Source organism: Narcine bancroftii, chromosome 3 (assembly GCF_036971445.1).
Source record: "Narcine bancroftii isolate sNarBan1 chromosome 3, sNarBan1.hap1, whole genome shotgun sequence".
In the NCBI taxonomy this organism is placed as follows: Eukaryota; Metazoa; Chordata; class Chondrichthyes; order Torpediniformes; family Narcinidae; genus Narcine; species Narcine bancroftii.
In genome coordinates this window covers 90,765,031-90,781,100 of record NC_091471.1, presented here as the reverse complement: position 1 = coordinate 90,781,100, position 16,070 = coordinate 90,765,031, and the positions used below count along the sequence as shown (strand labels likewise).

The 16,070-nt window shown below is 41.4% G+C and overlaps 1 protein-coding gene across 9 annotated transcripts in view; it reads left to right on the top strand.

Moving 5' to 3' along the window:
* The window catches only part of fat1a (FAT atypical cadherin 1a), a 256,473-nt gene that overhangs the window by 13,301 nt on the left and 227,102 nt on the right, over positions 1–16,070 (top strand). The gene's annotated exons all lie outside the window — the stretch shown is intronic.

Sequence of the window (16,070 nt, the reverse complement as noted above, 5' to 3'; positions counted from 1 at the left end):
GAATATGTATATTGTTTGCCTCTTTCCAACAGATCGTCTCTTATGGCAATAAAAAAATAATTTCAGTGGCTGTAGAATGCTTTTGGCATGCTACTTGGTTTAAAAGGTATACAATCCATATTTTAAAATTTTGGATTTTTTTTGAAGATTTAAGATTTTTAAAAACCATATCCATGTATACATATTCAGTAAAACTCAAAAAAAGTTGTGTGTGTGTGTGTGTGTGTGTGTGTGTGTGTGTGTGTGTGTGTGTGTGTGTGTGTGTGTGTGTGTGTGTGTGTGTGTGTGTGTGTGTGTGTGTGTGTGTATAAATAGATAAATAAATTGAATTTGTATAGGTGTGTAATAAATAAATAGATTAATATAAAACTCCCTTCATCCTTCCCACCCCCATCTACCAACCCTCCCCTAAAGTATCAAAGAAAAGTAACAGAAAAAAACTTAGGAGAATGTTAAAAAGAAATACAAGTCTCAATTCAAATAATAATGGAACTGAGGGTTAACAACAGGACGGTCCTTCAGGGAATCCTTCAAATTTTGAAACTAACATATTGTAAATATGGGTTCCATATTTTAAAAAAGATACTTATTATGTAAATTACAAGTTATTTTCTCAAGTGGAATATAAGAACGCAATTTAGCATGCCATTGTTCCATCTCTAAATCTGTATTTGATTTCCAAGTAATGGCTATGCACTTCCTAGAAACAGCTAAAACTAATAGTAAAAATTCAATTTGATACATAGTTAATCTTAATTTAGGTTTGAGCAGTTTAATATTATCCAACAAAAATAACATCGGATTCTGTGGGAGTTTTGCCCCTAATATTTTCACCAAATCCTTTTTACCTCTAACCAAAAAGGTTGTACTCTAGGACACTCCCAATTAGAATGCAAAAACGAACTAACTTCCTGATTCCTGATCACATCTAAAACATAACTCTGATAATGCTGGGTTCAAATTTTTTTTTAATTTTTGAGGAGAAATTTAGGATTGTTAAATGTTTAAAAAGCATTGATATCACTATCTTTGCCTGTGCATTTTTAATGTCTCATTGCATGCATCTCTATATTGAAGTATTGATCAAAAACTGGCAACTGGCAAGAAACTAAATGGCTTGAATGTGATTGAGCAATAATGAATGTGCATGATTGGGACCCAAGTGTGAATTTCAATAAACCTGTCCATTTGGCAGCCCACATCAGACTTGCTATTGGATATCTGAAGTAAAAGCAGAAAGTACTGAACGCACTCAGTAAGTTAAGATAGAAACAATGGTTAACGTCTGGTGTTATGACAAATATCTGAAAATATAATTGAAAAAATATATAAATTTAAGATCTTAGACATTGAAAGAAGAATATTTGGCCTACATTGATATGAAATTAAATTGAAATTACAATATAATCACAAATTGGACAAATATGCATTAAGGCAAATATGCATTAGGTTTAATTACGAGCATGTCCTATTTGTATAATACTTTATTCCCTTTCTTCATCTAATCTTAAAATTGTGTTAGTTCAGCTCCTAAATTTGGTCATACGTTCTATAAACTCTTGAGCTATTGTAAAGAAGCTTTACCTGTCTGTCTCAAATCTATTACATTTCTTTACATTTTCAGTATTTAAAATAAAAATAGGAAATATTAAATGGGTTAGACTCATTTATCATAACTCTTCAGTTTCCAGATGCTGACAGGCCACTGTGTATGTCTGCATTTTGTGCTTTCATGTCAGACCTATACTGCATCAATTGCTTTTACTTTGCTCTTTGAAAGGGTTTCAGCTTTTATGATTGGTAGCTGAAATGTAGATTGACATTCCAAATTGATTGTAACCCAAGGATTTTTTAGAAATTTGATATTTTAAAACAGTTTATAAAATAACAGGCTAAATATTACATTTTCACTTGCAATAATGCTAAATGGTCAATGTTTAAAGATTGTGTTTATTTTATGGAGCTAAAATTGATTCTGAAATTTGCCATGCGTATTCAAGCTGAATATTTTATCAACTAATCATCGAGGTTGCCATAATTCTTCAGGAAATGGGCTCTTTATTATAGACCCCTGTTGGAATAATTGCATGAACTTCCACCCCCAGTGGGAAAACTGCAATTCTGGATATCAGGCTGGTGGTGGTTTGGGGATGAGGTGATTTGAGGTGTTGTGGACTTCTGCTCCTCCTACCCTTCGGAGCGTAGGATTACAGTATAGGCCCTTGAGGTACTCTGGTGAAGATTTGCAGTGAATTCTCAGTATAGTGTACAGATTATGGTGCCCACAATGTAGCGAATGAGCTGATAATGGTAAAGATGGCACATTGTAATTGATCTCTCGTTATCTGGAATAGGGTGACAGAAAGATGACTGCTTTTGTGTACATCAGTAACTCCTGATTTTTTTTGGGGGGGGGGGTGGTGAAGTTGATTTGCAAATCATAGAAATCAATTTTTCCTGTCTTCTAAGGCCCGGCATGGACTGTGTATGTTGCTCAGTATTTTAATTGGTTTATAGAAGAAATTATTTCAATCTTTTTATATGATCTATGGATTAGTAACTGAAACCTGAGGCTGATTAGGATTGTGGCTGTCTGTACCCTTGTCAGAACTTGTAGATGGACACCATGGCCTTTGTGTATAAGGTTAGAAATTTAAAATAAATAACATGTTTATTCTGGGTGTGTGGATGTCTTGCTGATTTTTTTTTTTAAAAAAGGCCTTGTGCATCCTGCTTTGAAACTGAGCATTTGGTAGGTAGAGCGATGGCCAGAGGGAACAGCAGTAGCTGGAGGTCTCGGAGGTCAAGTTGTGTGTGGCCAAAGGTTTCTTTGAAACACTGATGAGAGCACTCTTGCTCTTCCTGTTCCACAGGGATCTATGAAAGAAGCACTTAACTGGTGGAGCAGACCATCCAGCTTGGGTTTCATTGCAAGGTGCTGTCCTTTGGGGAAACCAGTGTGGCAGTTGTGAGATTTGATTCACATTCTTGTAATATGGGGAAAATGGAGGATAATAATTGGTTGAAAGAAGTTTAATAAGTGTTCCCTTAATCTATTTAATTGTTAATTTTGAGGGTAATAAGTGCATGCATTTTAAAAATGAAGTGTAGAGTTTAATGGAGGGATGTGATGCAACAGCTCTGGTGGACTTGTGGTATAGGCTTATACAAGACCAAAAACGTTGGTGAGAACTAACTAAAGTAGCAATGTTCATGAAGGAAAACAAGGCAACATATTGGCCCATTGAATTTATGGAGGCCCTTGGTACAATCTTATGTGCCCCATTCTACCACTTTATTTCTTATTAACCTATTCTCTCACAAAACCATTAAAAACACCCAGCCCCATGAAGAGAAGAGGAGCTCCTCTGGTTACAACTGACTTGCAAAAATCTGACTTTAATCCAACTGTCCCATTATTTTATAAAGCATTTTGCAAACTGGTAATGATGATGTTTCATTGTATTCTTTTATGATTGACACAATGTATATAAGTTAAGAGTTGTAATAATGCTTATTCAATGAAATGAAAGAATTGTATCAAATATATGAAGAGCGATACCTCATGGTTAGCTATTGGAAATGGACATCTGATGCGGAAAAATCGAATTATGGAGAGATCTCAGGAACAGAACATTTGTGTAACCTGGGAATTGCCTGTAATTTACAAGAACGAATTTAGAGCATAAAGTTAGTGGTACAGCTTAGAAGCAGGCCCTTTGGCCTAATTCATTCATACCAAGCAAGTTGTCTAGCTGAGCTCGAGTTTGTCTGCATTTGGTCCATATCCCTAATGTTGGGTCTTTTAAAAGTCATAGTTTCTGTCACTACAATTCTGTCTGTCAACTTATTTCATATACTTGCCACTCTCCATGTGAAGAATCCATTTCTCAGGTGTCTTAAACCAGCCATTCTCAACCTTTATTTGGCTATGGCCTCGGTAGGCCTCTGCTGAAGTTTTATGGGCTCCCTTCCCTGTGAAGCAGTCAACTTTTGATTTGTTCTGTACTTCTCTCCAGCTAACTACATAAAAACAAATTGTTAAATGAGATGAAAAACCAAGGATTTTACTTAAATGCACTTTGGCCCTGGGGGTGTGCCATAGGGCTCCTGTTGAGAATAGCTGTCTTAATCCTTCCCCCTCATCCTAAACCAATGCTCTCCAGTTTCAGACTCCCCAATCCTGGGGGAAAAAGACTGACAATTCACCAAATCTATGTTGCTCTGTGGTTTTGTATGTAGCTCTAAGATTATAATTGGTGTCCTCTATCCCTGGTACCCAGCACAGCTGGGTAGGGGACTACCTTTGGAGAACTTGTCAGGTCATTTATTGTCTCAGTGTAATTCAACTTGTGTATATTATAGTAGTTTATAACCAGTTAGCTGCAGCAAGTAAGAATTTCCATGCATATGTACATACATGTAAACACACAAAGAACAATGGAGGTCAGAATTGAACTCTGTTTGCTGGAGCTGTGAGAAGCAAACATTTCCTCCTACCATGGTGCAAGATTTCAGAGAGCAATCAGTTGGAACAGAGAAAGGGTAACATCATGTTGCCAGTGAAGACCTTTCAAGAATCTAACAGCAGTGCATATTTGTAAAATGGATAAGAAACTAGTTAATTGAGGCAAGTTGAGATTATGGGGTTAAGAGGCTGCTTAATTCCTGATTTTGTGATCTATGCTGGCTGAATTAGAGCTATTCCACTTTTGGTCAATGAACACTATCAAGCTACAACTTGCATGGGATTTTACTTAAATGCACTTTGGCCCTGGGGGTGTGCCATAGGGCTCCTGTTGAGAATAGCTGTCTTAATCCTTCCCCCTCATCCTAAACCAATGCTCTCCAGTTTCAGATTCCCCAATCCTGGGGGAAAAAGACTGACAATTCACCAAATCTATGTTGCTCTGTGGTTTTGTATGTAGCTCTAAGATTATAATTGGTGTCCTCTATTCCTGGTACCCAGCACAGCTGGGTAGGGGACTACCTTTGGAGAACTTGTCAGGTCATTTATTGTCTCAGTGTAATTCAACTTGTGTATATTATAGTAGTTTATAACCAGTTAGCTGCAGCAAGTAAGAATTTCCATGCATATGTACATACATGTAAACACACAAAGAACAATGGAGGTCAGAATTGAACTCTGTTTGCTGGAGCTGTGAGAAGCAAACATTTCCTCCTACCATGGTGCTAACTATATTTGGTGGAGGGTAATGTGTATCCCATAATTTGAAGTCACATTAATAATGGACAAGAAAATCCTGCATTAAACTTTGGCTTATTTCTTAGTCAATGTACTCACCTTGTGGATAATATTCAATTGAAAATGTGTGCATGGATTTTCAGAAGCTGCTTAATATTGGATTTCTACAAAAGAAATCTTGAGGTGTAGCTCAAGAACAAATGTAATTGTAATTTAGTTTGGTGGTTGGGAAAATCAGGCCACACCCACCACTAGTAGTCCATCATCTACTGCCATGTTTATTGAACTATAATTTGTGAGCCTTTTTTTGAAAATGATCATTGAATGATACTTCGGATATTTTAATAGGTGCCTCGAATACAAAAATATGGCAGCTTTAAATGCACATTGATTGAGTTGTAATTAGTGTGGCTTTGAATGTTCCATTAAATACAAGTTTTTATAACTGTTTAAATTCAAGTTTGTCATATGTAGCAAGGAACAGTGAGAGTTTGTTTTGCATGCAGTCCAGCAGGTCAACCCATACATAGTACAGTAATTTAAAAAACTAGTACAGAGAGCAAGATTTCAGAGAGCAATCAGTTGGAACAGAGAAAGGGTAACATCATGTTGCCAGTGAAGTCCTTTCAAGAATCTATCAGCAGTGCATATTTGTAAAATGGATAAGAAACTAGTTAATTGAGGCAAGTTGAGATTATGGGGTTAAGAGGCTGCTTAATTCCTGATTTTGTGATCTATGCTGGCTGAATTAGAGCTATTCCACTTTTGGTCAATGAACACTATCAAGCTACAACTTGCATGGGAAGTTAGGAGTTATTTATACTTGCAAGAGCTGGAACATAAAATGTATTGTTGCAAGAAGTTAAGAAAGTTTCTTTTATATTTGTAATGATAGTGAAAGCGCTGGCATTTAGGAATGTACACCATGAAATGAACAGCAACCTTGTGATTCCTACTGCAGATTTTAATGCATGACCTTGAAGTTTGCTGCCTGTATTTCTCCTCAATGGGCTCTGCTATTTTTCAGACTTAGTCATTGTGAGAAGATAGTGTACGGATTAAAATTTTCAAATAGTAATTTTTCTCATTGTAAGGTGTTCTGGAAAATGCACCTTTGCCTTGTTGGATTTGGAGTGAGCAAATTTTGAACAGTATGCTAATTATTTCAGAATTGGCAAACTTAAGGTAAATTCTAATTCAGTTCAGCAGATATTTCTGAGTTCTCTTAATTAGTTCTGAAATGTTATTTATTTCTTGATATTTGATGTTATTGCTTCTATTATTGTGACTTGCCATGTAGTTTAAAAAAAATCTGACTCTTTCTGTTTACTTTATGTTAAAAGTTCTTGCATTTGATGCTCTGCTCAGCCTATTTGATGAAATCACTTTCTGGATGCTGGGTTCCTGGTGATTGCAAACCGAAAAATAGAAGAGTTTTGATATTGATATTTTTGTGTGGCAATCTTTTTGGGTCAATGGTCTGTGAAGATACTTATTTCCTCACTGGAAAATGTAGTCCATTGCATTTTAAAACAATTTGAAGCAGGCCAGAAAGCAGAAGAACAAGAATGGGGCAGGAAAATGGAAATAATTTTTGATTAATTTACAAAATTTAAGATGCGTCACAGTGGACTCTATAGATTCAATTTTTATGATACTGTGGTTCATTAAAGTGACATGATTCATGTTTATACAATAAACTGTGTAGCCTAATAAGTAATATTGAGTGAATCCTGTTTTTTGCATACAAATGTAATCAATGGAAATCCTTGGTCCATGGCTGCCTAAAGTGGAGAATGGGCATTTGGAAGAAATAGACATTCTCTTGTCCATGTAATGGGAACAAACAGAAGTCCAGTGTTGTGTTGAGAAAAAGTATCAGATTCAGTGGGTTCACAGAGAGACGAGTCTGGACATAAGGGATGGCAATCACAAGTAGCTTTTATTAAAACACAACGTGGTAAAATCATAACTGGAATAACATACTTCTACAATTTATAAGACCATTGGAAAATGTTAAAATGTACACAATTACTCATTCACACAAGTGATGCACACACCCTTCTTGACCACTGATTGATGGGAGGTGACTACTAATACACACTGTACTCGCAGAGGTGTACACCCACTTCCAGGCCCGTGATCATCAAGACATGGCTCTAACGCAAGTATTGATCTATAGCAATTCTACAGCTCAGCTTACCCGTGACCCTTCCAAGCAATGTCCACAGTAGCGACCTGGCATGGAGTGGTGTCCAAGGCTCAGACCAGGAGGTAGAGAGAGTGAAATGTGCTGGAATGCTAATCCATGTGTCTAGCCAATAGTGAATTAGCCAGTGGCAAAGTGCACATTAATTAGAGGCCGAAGTCCAGCCTTGACTGACAGGTGATGCGACTTCTGAATACATTCCAGATGGACTACATGTGAGCACCAGCAGAATGCATATTCCAGACAATGAAGCCACGTTTCCTCCACACACTACATTCCACCCCTCAGAAGCTACATCACTCTGTGATTATGATGATAATGAATTGATGTATATGTAATAACTAATAAACAAAGAAGAACAAAAAGACCTTTTTTTAGAAAAAAGATAATAATCAAGTTGTTCAAGAGCCCTTCTGAATGCTGGACAAGCCACATAATCATTTCACCAGTACACCACCTCCCCACCTAAACAGGGTCACTTTGTTACTAATGGAACTGTCAGAGGAGAGAGTAGAAAAAGGAATTTGTCTGGTCACCGACTTATATGCCTGGTTTCTCTGGCTTGGCTGGCAAATGTGAGCACCCTTACCACCAACGTCTGCGAACAGGCAGTGCACGGTCATCCGTCGGTTACAAAAGCCCTCTCTTGGCTTGTTCATCCCACATCTTGGCCTCTTGTTTGGGCGCTCCTGAAAGGACACAACCCAGGTGCATGTCACTGTGCTATCCCATCAGTGGGGGGGAGGGGCATGGCAGGTATACCCAGGGTGTACCTGGATTTTTTCTGGCCTGTCAGTTCCTTCTCATGATCTCTTCAAACGGGTGTGAGAAGTGCCTGTGTTGGATCCCTGTAACGATAGCCAGGAGGAGTTAGGATTGAAAGTTAGTCAATTTAGTGTTTTTAAATAAAAGCTCCCAAAGCCCCCACCCCACAATGTGTTTTCTGTTAATGGGAGTTCTGGGATGATGCTGTCATTGTTAAGTGAAACAAAATATGTACAATGTTTCTTACTATGGTTTGATCAATGATGGTCTACTTATAAACTATAACTATGAATATACAAATTGTAACTTTAATCCCCTGACACTTATTTATAAGACATCATCATTACAGCTCAGGATGATTGAAAAGGAGAGAAAAAACACAAAATGTCCATTAGAAGGTCCCTGCTCATAATGCAAATCACAATAGGTGCAATCGAATGTCCAGTGATAATGTTTCCATGGCAACAGCTGCTGCCCATCTTACAGGAGAGTTCTTTGCATAATAAGTGACAAAACTGGTGTAGTGACCACGACTATGATTCGATTGCAATAGTTTTGTAGACACTCACATCAAGAAAAGGAACAGCTTGAAGGGATAGCCTTCTCCTGTTTTTTTTGGGGGGGGGGGTGAAAGAAAGAGCTCAGGGTCCACCTCCACTTGGGGAAGACCAGAGGAGAGGCTGAATCAGGTTGGTATGGGCAGCGCATGGGAAGCTCTACCCCTATGAGGGTGAATGCTCTCTCCAGAGAGCACACTTGACTCCATAAGTCATCGGCAGGGCGACATTGCCAAACGTCCCCTGAAACCTCAAGCGGGAGCTCTCTGGACCGTGTACTCATTCCATGAAAGTAATGGCTTCCCAGACTGTCTTCCTGGTTGCCAGTCCCATGAGGTGCAAGACCACCCCTCTAAGATCAGGGTGTGTGGCAGTGACTAAATAGCCCACCAAGGCACCAATCATCTCCGTGCTCCCTGGGAGGTGGGGATCATGGGTGCCCCTGAAGATTCCTACGATCAATGTCCACTCCATAATAATTGTTAACCCCCACGTCAATGGGGTGCCACTGAGGCCACCTGTAACAGCCCCATTCTAGGAGGGCAGGGAACCTGGCTCGGACTGCAATCACCACCTGTTCCCAGAACAGTTCCAGCTGCATGGGAGATTATGGGTAGGGAAGACAGCCATTGCTCTGCTGTGTTTTGAGCCGCTGGCGCTGATGTGCAGTCCCAAAGGCTGAAGCGGCCTGGCGAGATGCTGGAGCAGCCAGTGGGACTGTCACAGCCCATACCAGCCGGTCCTGCCCAGATGGCTCCCACCGGTCACCCCTGCCCTGAAAGGGTCATGGAGGGAGGTGTGAGTGGGTGGGAGAGAGAGGAGAGATGGGTCACAGGCTGACGGCATAATCGCGATGTCATCAGACAACCTCTAACCCACGGCTTGTAGCGGCAGTACATTCATGAAAGGTGGCGGAGTGCAATGCTCTACCGATGATCCTTCCTCGAGAAGGATTTCATTCAGCACCTTGGAGCTGGCCACATTGCATTCATGGAGGTAAGTTTCCTGACGTAAGGGTGGAGAATCTTTGTCTTTACAGTCAGGCTCTTTCACTGCATGAAAGGGCCCAGAGAGTAGTGATGGATGATTGCTTCTCAGACTGGAGGCCTGCGACTGGTAGTGTGCCTCAGGGATTGGTTCTGGTCCCATTGTTATTAGTCATCTATATCAGTGATCTGGATGATAATGTGATAAATTGGAATAACAAGTTTGCAGATGACCCTAAGAGGCGTCGTGGATAACGAAGAAGCTTTCAGAGGGATCTGGACCAGCTGCAAAATTGAGCTGAAATATGACAGATGGAATGTAATGCAGACAAGTGTGAGTTGTTGGATTTTAGAAGTACAAACCACGAAAGGACGTATTAAATGGTAGAGCACTGAGGAGTGCGGTAGAACAAGGAGATTTGGGAATCCAGATAGATAATTCCCTGAAAGTGGTGTCACATGGGAATAGGGTTGTGAAGAGAGCTTTTGGCATATTGGCCTTCATAAATCAAAGTACTGAGTGTAGGAGTTGGGATGTTATGGTAAAGTTGTATAAGACATTGGTGAGGCCAAATTTGGAGTATTGTGTGCAGTTTTGGTTGCCTAACTACAGGAAAGTTATGAGTGGGTGGGAGAGAGAGGCGAGATGGGTCACGGGCTGACGGTGTAATGGCGATGTCATCAGACAGCCTCTAACCCACTGCTTGTAGGTATGAGTGCAGAGAAGATTTATCAGGATGTTGCCCAGATTTCAGGAACTGAGCTACAGAGAAAGGTTAAACAGGTTAGGACTTTATTTCCTGGAGCTTAGAAAAATGAGGGGAGATTTGAAAGAGGTATTGAGGGGGGGATAGACTGAGTAAATGTAGATAGGATTTTTCCACTGATAGTGTGTGAGGTACAAACCAGAGGTTATGGGTTAAGGGTGAAAGGGGAAAAGTTTGGGGGAACATTTGCGGGAACATCTTCTCACAGAGAGTGGTGGGAGTGTGGAACGAGCTGCCAGCTGAAGTGGTGAGTGAGGGCTTAATTTTAACATTTCAGAGGAATTTGGACAAGTACATGTGTGGGACAGGTATGGACGACTGTGGACTGGGTGCAGGTCATTGGGACCAGGCAGACAAATGATTTGGCACAGACTGGAAGGGTCAAAAAGGCCTGTTTCAGTGCTGTAATGTTTATGGTTCTGCATCTTGATACCAGGATTGTTTATTTCACTATTGTGCGAATTGTGAATGAGTTACATTCTGAGCAGCAATATGCTGTTTAAAATGTACGGAGAATTGATAAAGCCATAGTCCCATTACAGTGCAATTCTTTACCATCATCTGCTTCAGAATCGGCACCTTTGCTTGGTATATGCTTGGTTCTCCTGGGTATGTATGTGCACAAGTCTGCACTCTGTACATGGGCTGAAATATCCACTTGGTACTAGTTCTGTGGGATTATGATAGTTGTAAATGCCTATTACAGTAGAACTCCAATTATCCAAAATGGTCCTACATCAGATAAACTTTTTTTTCAGATAACTGGTCATTTTTTAAAAAACAGACCAGTAGCAACAGCAAATCACTTGTAACAGTGTTTAAACAACAAGGGAAGGCTTGTTAAAATAATGTTTAATTCTCACCCAAAAATGATGGCCGTCACCAATCACCGACGCCTCCAAACTGAGGCCCCCGCTCCTGCCAGGAGGCTGCTGTGCTTAATGGCATTAGGACAAGAGATTCTTACGACCTCTTGTGGCTGACGCGCAGTTTGAGAGGGAAAGTTGGAGAGAAAAGTCGATAGGGAAGATAAAGAAGAAATGGAAAGAGAGAGGGGAGGGGAGGGAGTTAGCTGAAACAAGGACAATCGTTCTAATTTCACGTCGAGTTAATTTTTTTTCAACCTGTGAGGTCAGTTTGGCTCCGAAAAAATTTGGATAAATGAGGATTTCTGTTTTGTTTCACATATCCTCATTTATCTGAATTTTTAAAAAAAAATTGGATAATTGAGGATTTCTGTTTTGTTTCACATATCCTCATTTATCTGAATTTTTTAAAAAATTGGATAAATGAGGATTTCGAAGAACCTGATTTTGGATAATCGGAGTTGTACTGTATTCTTTAAATTTTAAAATGACATTATATCCAGGGTTGTTGCACATTAGGCGTTGAGACCAAATGTAGGTTTAATATTGCATTAGGCAGGAGTTTCTGAGCTGGGTAATTTAGTTTATCATCAATGAATTAATGTTGTGCACTGTTATTAGCGTTCATGTTTTAAATTAAGTATTTTCCATGTGATGAAAAGAATGAAAGATAATGGTGGAATTGGGTTGACACAGTGGGAACTCTAGTAGAGCTGCTGTTTTACAGTAACAGAGGCCTGGGTTCAGCTTTGACTTCAGGCCTAGATCTGTGGAGTCCACACCTTATGATTGTTGGTTTCTTTTGAATGCTCTGATTTCTTCCCACATTGTAGAGATGTGCAGGTTGGTTGATGAATTGCCTACTGTAAATTACCCCTCAAGTGTGCGTGAATGGAAGCATCTGCTAGGATTTTATGAGAACGATGGAGGAATAAAAAAAATGGATTAATGTGGGATTTCAATTACCAGATCAGTGCAATGAGAAAAGTTAATTCATTTGTTCTTTTCATCATAATGAAAAGTTTAAAAAGTAATGGAATATTTTGGGTTGCAGCGAAGGGGGAAGAAAGACGAGAACAAAGAGGATATTTCTGAGCTTTCTTGCACATGCTTTTGGAAATTCTGACATGGGACGTTTGAGACTCCAGTTGATTCAAAGCCACCTAGAGGGCAGAACACAGATTGCATGCTCAAGGGTTCCTTGTTCAGAGGGGAAGAGTTGCATGCTTTAGTGACATGACAAGGGGCTGATTGCTTTGGATTCTGTTAGTATGATATCTACTGGTATTGTAGATTTTTATAATTATAACTTATTATTTAACTCTACTGAAAGGTTTGTGCAGCAATTTTGAAGTTTGTAGCTGCTGTTCTCTGGTGATCAGCTTGCTGCCTAGCCTGAAGGAAGTATTCCTTCAAACTAATTAAAATCTTAAATGACTTTCAATCAGTGACTTGGTAACAGCCATACTACAAATTCTGGAATTGGTTTGCACAGTTTGTCCAACATCTGTGAAAGGTATGTAAACTGTCTGTTTGGGGTTTTGCTATTGTTCAGAGCCAACAAGAGGTGGGGCGTGGAAATGATTGAAAACAAAAAACTGTTCTGGTTTACCTGCTTGCTGCTGTGTTCCAAGTACATTCTGAGTCAATGCCATTTCAACCCTGTGTTTCTTGAAGCTTTCTAAACCTTGTCTTTCTGAATATCCTGAGAACATGAAATTAATTTGCTTTCTCATGTACATCCTACAAGTACAGGTACACAATTCTTTATCCGGAACCCTTGGCGGACAGTGTGTTCAGAATTTCGGATTTTTCCGGATTTTGGAAAGCCAGATTTAAGCCCACCCGAAATGTGCTGCCGTATCCACCCCACCCCTTTCCGGTCACTCTACTGTTCCCCCCCTCTCGCCCGCCCGACTGGCGCTGCCGGTCTCTCGCCCGCCCGACTGGCGCTGCCGGTCTCTCGCCCGCCCGACTGGCGCTGCCGGTCTCTCGCCCGCCCGACTGGCGCTGCCGGTCTCTCGCCCGCCCGACTGGCGCTGCCGGTCTCTCGCCCGCCCGACTGGCGCTGCCGGTCTCTCGCCCGCCCGACTGGCGCTGCCGGTCTCTCGCCCGCCCGACTGGCGCTGCCGGTCTCTCGCCCGCCCGACTGGCGCTGCCGGTCTCTCGCCCGCCCGACTGGCGCTGCCGGTCTCTCGCCCGCCCGACTGGCGCTGCCGGTCTCTCGCCCGCCCGACTGGCGCTGCCGGTCTCTCGCCCGCCCGACTGGCGCTGCCGGTCTCTCGCCCGCCCGACTGGCGCTGCCGGTCTCTCGCCCGCCCGACTGGCGCTGCCGGTCTCTCGCCCGCCCGACTGGCGCTGCCGGTCTCTCGCCCGCCCGACTGGCGCTGCCGGTCTCTCGCCCGCCCGACTGGCGCTGCCGGTCTCTCGCCCGCCCGACTGGCGCTGCCGGTCTCTCGCCCGCCCGACTGGCGCTGCCGGTCTCTCGCCCGCCCGACTGGCGCTGCCGGTCTCTCGCCCTCCCGACTGGCGCTGCCGGTCTCTCGTCCGCCCGACTCGCGCTGCCGGTCTCTCGCCCGCCCGACTCGCGCTGCCGGTCTCTCGCCCGCCCGACTCGCGCTGCCGGTCTCTCTCTTGCCGGTTTTTGGAACTTTCCGGATTTTAGATGTCCGGATAAAGGATTGTGTACCTGTATCATCAAACAACTTCTCTGTGAGTCTGCCTGATATAAACATAACTGGCAAATGCGAGCATGGATGACATGCATAATTTCATGCCTCTTCTGAATGCTGCTTTGCAGATAGACTGTGAGACATGACATTGAGGGATATCAGGTCTCACTCTGGGCAAAATGGGTCTCATAGTGGTATGTTGGGCTGGTCTGTATGTGGCTGAGGTTATCAGGAGGGTTGTTATTGACATCTGGGTGATTTTATTGCACTAAGACCCCTTGTCACTCGAGTATTTCCACACCTGTAGCAGCAGCATTCAGATTTTCTGTTGACCTGATTCTTGTAACTTCTCTCCTGTTGTGAATCCTTCCTGGAACCTGCTGTGCATGGGGAATGGTGATCCTCCCTCCTTGGCATGAATCCAGAAGAATGGGTAGCATTTTGTCCCCTGCCAGAATTCTGAAGGCGTGATTCCCTCCTATTGTTTTCAAGTGAGCTTCTGTCTCAGTCAATAAATTTCAAATCAAGTAGGATCTCTGTGAATTGTTAATGGACATGCTTTGGAGCTAATCCAGGGAGCAGGAGTTGCTCCTTGTTTGCTATTAAAGAAACTACAATAATTCAGTCACATCACTAAGACTATAATCAACATTAAATAAATGAAAGAAGATTACTTCAGCCATGTAATTAAGTTATAATCATAGATAAAAATGTATGTACGGCTGAAAAGTTGTTCTTGAGGTGACATTCTGCTATTTAATTAGTTCCTTATGGTAAGATGAGCATGCTCGGATCATCTTGCAGTCGAAGCCATCTGTTTATTTTTCATATTCCAATCTACTTTGAACGTAACAGCTGCTTTATGGGTAACCAGTCAATTGTAGTGACCTGTTCATTATTTTGAAGGTTATGGTTGGGTCAGTAAACTCAATGTAACATGTTAGGTTACTGTATCTTTCATAAATTATGTTAATTGCTTTATTTGGAATCATAGTTGCAACATGTATGTGTTACACTAGAACAAAAATAACACTATCTACAATGCAGTACAAGCAAGATTCAAGGATTCAGATCAGAGATGAAGAAAGAACATTTCAACAGATTTAGGCTACCAACAACATTTTTATTAAAACACCACAAAATACAAACACTGTAGTGACTCAGCCAATGCATTGAAGACACTGAATATCATGCCCTTCTGCACGTCGGAGCTCCACTTGAACAGCGACCTGGCTGGAGCACTTGATGTTCCTGGCCAGAGGAGAAATCCCACTACAAATAAGAGCTGCTCTTTCCACATAACTGTGCAGACATTTGTTAATGCACAGCAGAGCTAGAGAAAGGGTTGGGCTGATTTACAGTCCACACTTCAGTAGTTGAAACCACAAATAAGAGCCCCCCCCCCCCCCCCCCATTCTTCTAATCCTTACAAAATTCATCAATTACATAACAAAGCTAGGGGAATGCTTAGCTGTTGACATGAACATCCAGCAGGCTGTTGAGCTCCCCAGTTGAATCTATTTTTGAAGTAGCTCCATTCTTCAGGATGCACTGGGGTTTCATCAAACTGACCTGTATTTTTCAGGCAAGCTGTTCTTTTTTTTTTATCTAGCCTATTCTCAAGGCCCAAGTTCTACTCGCTATCAATCCGATGACAAGCTCCTTTTAAGCCTTCCATTACATGTGATTAGAATACACTTTTGCATTCAGACTTCGATTTTTGTACCCATCATGAATGTTTTTTGTCTCTGTAGGATTTGATCTAAACTGTGAACCTTTTCAGGAGTCTGCTTTTATTGTTGGCTCGTGGGAGTAATTGTTAAAAGCGGCCAAGATAGTGATTACAAAAGATCGATAGATCCTTTATTGCATGCAGCAAGTGACTGCCTGTGGTATTGTTGCCAAAATGCAGCTTGGCCCAACAATTCAACTTGGAACTACCAAAACAATAAAGTACTCATGGTAGAGCTTCACTCTTGAATTTCACATTTGGGGGAAAAAGTTTTCTATTAAGACCACAGTTTTTGTCACACTTGCATACT